This window comes from Puccinia triticina, chromosome 3A, assembly GCF_026914185.1.
Source record: "Puccinia triticina chromosome 3A, complete sequence".
Taxonomy (NCBI): Eukaryota; Fungi; Basidiomycota; class Pucciniomycetes; order Pucciniales; family Pucciniaceae; genus Puccinia; species Puccinia triticina.
Genome location: NC_070560.1, coordinates 8,532,399 through 8,538,398, shown reverse-complemented (window position 1 = coordinate 8,538,398; position 6,000 = coordinate 8,532,399).

The window sequence follows — 6,000 nt, the reverse complement described above, 5'->3', positions numbered from 1 at the left end:
GACGCAGGTTGGATAAATCAATCATCTACACATAAGAAATAAATAAAAAAAAAAAGAAAGAAAAAGAAATTAACTCGTTTTAGTATTAAAAATTACTTCTAAAAATAAATAAAAGAACTTACTCGGTTGTAGTGCTCCTCGAACTGAGCAAAGAAGCGTTCCTTGGCGGCTCGAACGGCGTCCTCGTCTCTATGAGTAGCGGTGGCGAATTCGACGAACTCAAGCTCCATGGCATGGTAAAAGTTCTGTGCCCCACGCAGAGGAATGTTCTCGGCCGGAAACGCGGCTTGAGCAGGCATGGTGGGATGGATTCGAGGAGTATGTACTCCATTATAATCAACTTCGTCGTCGGAATACTCGGCTGGGTCTTCGGCATTATCAACACTGTTATCAGAATTATCTACTGGAATACCGGCGGCGTCTTCTTCGGAATTGGGAGTTGGGGGACAAAACAGCTCTTCTTCAATAGTGCTATCCTCAATTATAATAGGATTAAGATAAGACATTGCTTTGGTTTTCGAGTTAGGGAAAAATAATGGGCAGTTCGGCGATTTCTGCGAGGACTACGGGCTCAAGAAACTATGGACGACGCTGGTGTACGACCCAGACCCTACACTCTTTATTATTAACACTCTTTTCGACTCTGGTGCACGATCCAGGCGGGTTCTCCTTTGGTTTTCTACTTCCGGCCGCGCTCGGGCCGGATTTTCATTAATCCTTTTAGAAAAGGTATCGGCGCTCATTTCCCAAAGCCGCCGTATGGCTCAAACTTTTTCCTGGGGTCTTGCCTTTCATTTGGCGGTGGACCTTTGGATTTCCATCGAGCGGTTCGAAAGATACAAGCGTTCAAAAGGCGTGGATCGAATTTTCTTAGCCCCGCGGACCTACGGACTTCTCCTTTTCGAACGTTACTGGCACACGACAACTCGGGCTGATTTCTAGCGCCAAATTTTCCTTGCCCTCTGGGCTTTCATTCTATCAAATTTTTATCGAATTCCATCGGACGGTTTCGATTTTATGAGCGGTCAAAGCTCGACTTTCATTTTCGACGCCGGTGCGCGACCCGGATTGGTTGTTTTCTCACTCTCTTTTCGACGCCGGTGCACGACCCGGTTTAATTTTTCTTTCCTTTTGAGTTCTTTTCCCTTTCTTTTCCTTTTCCTTTCTTTTTTTTTTTTTTTTTTTTTTTTTCTTTATTCCCTTACCCCATGAGTTTTGGACGACTAAAACAAAGATTGGCGATATCTACTTGTTGCGCCTAGGAACAGACTCGCCGCAGCCGCGCCCAATCAAGTAAAACTGGATCAGCGTTGTTATGGAGCATCAACAACATCCTCAGGAATAAAATTAGTATAAATAAGGACCTCTAGTCACCTCATAATGGGGGGGAACCTGATAAGGGATTATGGATCAAGGAAAATAAAATAATCATGGATGGAACTTACTCCCCTCTTTTCTTTTCTGAATATTACTATCCTTCAACTCCCTTCAGACCCTTTATTCCTATTAAATCTGAATATTACTCCCCTTCAACTCCCTTCAGACCCTTTATTTCTATTAATCTAAAAATTACTCTCCTTCATATCCCTTCAAGATTTTTCCTGTTATTATCATCTGGAAATTACACTCCTTCCCCAATCCTTCTTCAGATTTTTTTCCCTTCTCTTCATGAGCACTACCTCAGATAAAAATTCCTCACTCCTCTTTATGCCACTAGGATTATTCTTCATTCATAAAAATCTTTCAAACATATACTTCACCTTTCTGGCCACATTGGACTACTTCTACTTGCCACTTTGGTCTACTTTTTTTCCTTTTTTTGCCACTTTGGGACTCCTTCTTACTTCAGATACTCCAACCATTCCTACATATAAAACCCACTTCATACATATAAAATCTGGTCACCCTCCCTTTGCTTTAAAAACCTTCTTTTCTTCTTTTTGAACTCTGGACCTTTGGACTCTGGACCCCATATAAAATCCTCTTTTTCTAGGAATTCTGGACTTTCTTCTCAAGTATTCAACCCTCTTCAAGTCACATGGCCACATTGGATTTCTGGACTTCTTTGGACAACAGTAGATATTCTTTCAGGTTAAATATATAAATACCTCAACTCTTCATTCTGAATTATCATTAGCTTCATCATATATCTTCATACTTGCCTATCCTCTGGTCTAAGCTTCCATCCCTCACTCCCCCCTTACTAGTTCAGTGATACCCACTGGATTTTAGTCATACTAGTCTATGGATATGCCATTAGATTTTAGTCTTCTTTTTTTACTAGTCTATGGATATGCCATTAGATTTTAGTCTTCATAATTGGTGTACTACACATAGTTAGTATATCGTCCACTCCCCCTATCTCAATTCTCTTCTTCATAAGCCTAGATTTTCAGTAGTTTAGTTCTAGTATTATCTTATATAGTGGATCTTCTAGTTTTTCATGGTGTTTGAGATATTCAGTTTTATATAGTTGATTAGTTTTAGAATTATCTTCTTCTGGACTTGGACTTTTGGACTTCTTTTATGGACTCTATGGACTTCTTTGTGGACATTGGACCCTTGGATTGTACTCTCAGGACTTCTTTTTGGACACTGGATTTTGGACTTCCTTGGTTGGATAACTACTTCCCTCTTTGGTTGGACCTCTCTCAGGAATTGGCCTCTTTGGTTGGATAACTACTTCCCTCCTTGGATTTGGACCTCTTGGACTTGGCCTCTTTGGTTGGATAACTACTTCCCTCCTTGGATTGGACTAACTCCTTTTCCTTATTTCTTTTTTTTTTTTTTTTTTCCCAAATTTCTCTTCTTCATCTCTTTCTTTTCCTCTCAGTGTCTGGGGACAGACAATAAGTTGGGGGAGCTTGTGGTAACCCTGTTCCTGTTCATACTATCACACTCATATCACCTAAACCCTTCATAAATACCTCATTATTACTTCATATTCAGATTCTACACCCCATTTTACCCCTAGTCACCCACTCATTTCACCTAGGATTTCCAAATGGATCAGCAGTTATTGGCATGTATAGTTTTGGCAGGTATTTTCTTCATACATATCCTTAGAATTATTACATACATCATTCATTAGTATCATAGCTACATAGGACTGCAGATCTTACATAACTTCATTACTCATTTTTCTCTTCATATGATATCAGCAGTACATTCCTTCATAGCTCTTGTAGTTATTATCAAATGCTCATCATTATTTCATCTTCTACATAGTTACCTTTCATGTACACTCCTTGGTCATTGCGCCTTCATCATTACTGCTCATCTTCAGATATTGTTACTATGTGCTCATCATGTATCACCCCCCTGTAGTACTTCTCACATATATAAACACCCCTCTAGATGTTGTATCCCCATCATGCACTTTCTACTACATCCCCTCTGTAGCACCTTTTAAACATCACCCTTATATGCACTTTCTACTACATCCCCTCTGTAGCACCTTTACACATCACACTTAGATACACTTTCATCACCATAGAAATATATCCCCCAGCATATATCTCATTATCCATCTCAGAGTGACTCCCAAGAGCTTCTGCTTTTCCCCTTCTCACTTCTCCTCTCTCACTCAGTAGGATTGATACACCTCAGACTCATAAAGTGTTAAAGCCATCTAAGTCAAAGAGAATCATCAGCCACACCCTTTTCTTTTTCTTAGTGTAACCCTCTCTCAATCAGCGTTAGTCTAGAGGGCAGCCTCACCAGCACCTGTAGCCTCTCCTACATTATTAGTAGTGTAGTTGACTATTTCCCCTCACAGCTCTTTCCTGATCTTTTAGGAGTTCCACAACGGTCCAGGCGAAGAGGCGTCCCGGAGCCCTATACCCGCGGGGCAGACTGCGGGTATACCCGGAGAGGCCGGGAACGGGGGCCAGCCCTAACTGTGTGTGTGTATGCCTGTTGGAAGACCCACATGAAATTTCTGGTATTTTCTAATTACCATTACAATTTCAAACAGTGTGTGTTATTTCTGCATCTGACCCTGTTCACTCCCCCTCTGGGTTTGACGTCCAGACGGAGTCAATCATCTTCATCCCTTACTTTCAAGCTCATGGCTTTTCTTGCAATGCCCACACCAAATTTTCTGGACACCATCTCCTCAACTCCTGTCCCTTAGAAATACCCCTTTTTTGGTTTTTGGGATAGATAATCATCATGTAAAGGAAGCAAAAAATACATATGAAAACACTAAGATGAGTGGGTGAAAAGATCAGTGTATTTGGAAAAATTGGACCAAAACTTTCATTATCAGCTTAATTTGGCATCTTCACCCATGTGCCATTGAGCTGTGGATCATTGTTCAGCAGTGCTAATTCCAACCATGTTTCCATTGTGTCTGGCGTGTAGAGTGGAGACGTTGTAGGAGAATAATTTCAGGGGCTGAGTTTGGAGGGTGGTCAGAAATGAAGTTACTGACAGATGTGTCATCCTCATCAACTAATTTCCATTCAATCTCAACTGTTGGCCATCCACACCAGTGATTTTTCTATTGATAGACTGGGCATAAGTCAAAGTGACAAAGGGGTGTTGACTACAGCCAGGACAGGCAAGTAAATTGACTGGAACCATTGTACTCGGCATCTGTGAATGGGATGGAAAGCTGGAATGGTTGCAGACCTGGTCAAGGAAGTCTCTGATCTCAATTGAGGTTGTCGTTGTTAAGAGGGTGATAAGAGGCAAAGAATGGCAATTGACTGGGTGATTTGTCTGAATCTCAGCAAGACACAGTCCGCGTAATTGGCCAGCTGTTGGGTAAGTGGAGGGGGTACAAGTAGAGAGCATTTGGAGGCCTTTGAAGGGGCTGGCTTGAACACCGGATGGATGGCCTTTTTGGGAAGCAAGAAGATCCATGGGGCAGAGATTTAGGATGGGTGGTGCGTCATTTGCCTGCTTGGCACCGGGGCCCTTAGTCAGCCCCAACAAGGTTTGGATCGGGCTCTCATCTCAGTGGCCCTATAATATAGGCTTTCTTGTGCGAGGAGGCAGGCGAGACGTCGCTCAAAGGGTGAGTGGGGAAGCTTTGGATTTGATCCGGCGAGGCGAGTATGTTGGGGAATTCGGAGGGCAAAGCCAACACACCAAGCCAGCATGCGCGGCGCTGGCTTGGTGGGAGACAAAGGAGAGGCATGTTCGGCGCGTCGGAAGGGCCCAGTGGAGTGCGGAGGGGCAGAAACTATGAAGAAAGCAAGATCAACAAATCTCTGCGATTGATCTGCAGGAATCAAAAATCTTATTGATTCATACTTCTTACTCGGAGTTTCACGATGGAGGCCGCCGCCAACGGTCTGGTTCAAGCTGTAGAAGACCGGCTGACAGGCGCCGGTGTGGAACTACTCTTGGGATGAATAGAGCTGGAGAGGGAATGGTGCTTTAATGGGCTGCCTCTCTGGGAACAAGAAAAAGAATATAAGAGTGTGGACTCTTATGGAAAGGTGTGGCTATAGAGGATTCTTGAGGTTTGTCTAAGGGTTTACTTTCTACTAATCTAATAGCAAGTTAAAGGTAATGTAAAGTCTGTCCAACCTGATATATTTGGCATAGACTTATCAAGCTTGTCCACTCTGATTTAATGGCATAAGCTAGGCTAGTGAATGGTGACCAGTGATCTGAATTACTTTGACAGGATCTGATGGGGAATAAATGAAGAGGAAAACAACCCAGTTTATATACACAAGAAAGAGGAGCCATGAGGAAACAAGGATAACCTGCAGGGAAGCATAGAACATTCTACTTCTATAGGATGAAACAGCCATGTGGTCAGAGTAGTGGTTCAAGGAGTCACATGATGGTGTAATAGTGGGTGGGGATGATGCCATCTTCTGGGGGCTATGGTGCAATCTTCCTAGTTGGAGGAGGGGATATGTGAGACATAAAGGGGGTAGAATATTCTATGATCTAAGATAGGAGGAGTTATGAGTTTCAGGAAGTGTTTCAGGAAGAAGTAATCTAAGGATCTAAGATAGGAGGAGTCAGGTGTTTCAT